The sequence below is a fragment of the Galeopterus variegatus genome, unplaced genomic scaffold, assembly GCF_000696425.1.
Source record: "Galeopterus variegatus unplaced genomic scaffold, G_variegatus-3.0.2 Scaffold7197, whole genome shotgun sequence".
Lineage (NCBI taxonomy): Eukaryota > Metazoa > Chordata > Mammalia > Dermoptera > Cynocephalidae > Galeopterus > Galeopterus variegatus.
In genome coordinates, this window is record NW_007733308.1 from 56,275 (window position 1) to 58,470 (window position 2,196).

The window sequence follows — 2,196 nt, forward strand, 5'->3', positions numbered from 1 at the left end:
TTCTCTCCCCCAGCCTGCACCTGTGGCCTCATGGGGAGTTCCCTGCAATCAGGTGACAGAGAAGACTTGGTCCTGGTTTATAGATGGCTCTGCCTGATATGCAGGCACCACTTGAAAGTGGACAGCTGTGGCACTACATCCCTTTTCTGGGAATCCCCTTTCTGGGGCAGCCCCTTTCTGGGGGAGTCATAAAGGGAAGTCCTCCAGTGGGCAGAGCATGGGCCATGCACTTGGCTGTGCACTTCACTCGGAAGGAGAAGTGGACAGACGTTATTATATGCCATTTCATGGGCTGTGGCCAATGGTTTGGCTGGATGGTCAGGGCCTTGGACGGAACATGATTGGAAATTGGTGACAAGGAAATCTGGGGAAGAGATATGTAGATAGACTTCTCTGAAAGGGCAGAAAGCATGAGATACTTGTGTTCCATGTGAATACTCACCAAAAGGGGACCTCAGCAGAGGAAGACAGCAATAGTCAAGTGGGTAGGATGACCCATTCTGTGGATACCAGTCAGCCTCCTTCCCCTGCCACCCCTGTCATCACCCAGTGGGCCCATGAGCAAGGTGGCTGTGGGGGCAGGGTTGGAGATCATGCATGGGTTCAGCAACATGGGCTCACCAAGGTCAGCCTGGCGGAGTGGTGACTCTCTGGAGCAACCTGACTAAGGCATATGTGCACCTGTGTCTATATGTGTGTGCGTGTGCAAGTGTGTATTGTTTGTGAGTCTCTGTGTATGTTTACATGTGTCTGTGTGTGCTTTTGCAAGTCTGGGTGAAAGGCTTTGTATGTGTGTCTCTGTGCGTGTGTGAGCATGTGTCTGCAAGTGCACACATGTGGATGTGTGTGTCTATTTCCTTCTTTGCCTTTGTGTGACTGTGTCACATGCACTATTTCTGTTCCGTCCAGGGCATGCCTGACCTGCCGTGGGTGAAGGACTCTCACTTATTTGTCCGTCCATTCGCTCACCCATCCTTTAACCCCCGCTACTTGAAGTGGCGTCTCTGCACCAGCAGAGTCAGTGTTCCCTGGGAACTTGATGGAATCCAGATTCCCAGACCCTACCCAGACCTGCCACATCAGGCTCTCTGTGGATGGTGCCCAGGAATCTATTTTCACCAACTCTCCAGGAGACTTTTTGGCCTCCAAAGCTGGAGAAGCACTGATTTAACCCATTCNTTTGCTTTCAGCTGGCAAGGCCAGCAATACACCTTCACTGTCCTACCTCAGGGGTATATCAACTCTCCAGTCCTATGTCACAATTTAGTTTGCAGGGATCTTGATTGCCTTTCCCTTCTATAAGACATCACATTCATCCATTATATTAATGAAATTATGCTGATTGGAACTGGTGAGCAAAAGGAAGCAATTATTTTAGTCTTACTGGCAAGATGTTTGCATGTCAGAGAATGGGAAATAAATCCAACAAAAACTCAGGGATACTTCAGTGAAATTTCAGGTGTCCAGTGGTGTGGGGCATGTTGATACATCTTTTCTAAGGTGGAGGATAAATTGTTGCATCTAGCTCCTCCTATAACCAAAAAAGAGGCACAATGCCTACTGGACCTCTTGATTTTGGAGGCAATATATTCCTTATTTGAGTGTGTTACTCCAGTTCATTTACTGAGTGACCTGAGGAGCTGCTGATTTTGCATGGGGCCCAGAACAGGAGAAGGCTCTGTAACAGGTGCAGGCTGCTATGCCTCTTTGGCCATGTGATCCAGCAGACCTAATGGTGCTTGAGGTGTCAGTGGCGTATACGGATGCTGTTTGGAGCTCTTGGCAGGCTCCTATACGTGAATCACAGTACAGACCCTTAGGATTTTGGAGTAAAGTCCTGCTGTCTTCCTCAGATGACTACTCTTACTTTGAGAAACAGTTCTTGGCCTGCTACAGGGCCTTCATGGAGGCTGAACACTTAACCATGGGCCACCAAGTTATCCTGAGACCTGAGCTGCCCATCATGAACTGGGCGTTATCTGACCCACTAAGCCATAAAGTTGGGTATGTTAAACAGCCATCATCAAATGGAGGTGGTATATATGTGATCGGGCCTGAGCAGGGCCTGAAGGCACAAGCAAGTTACATGAAGAAGGGTCCCAAATTCCCATGGTCCCCACTCCTGCTGCACTGCCTTCTCTCCCCCAGCCTGCACCTGTGGCCTCATGGGGAGTTCCCTGCAATCAGGTGACAGAG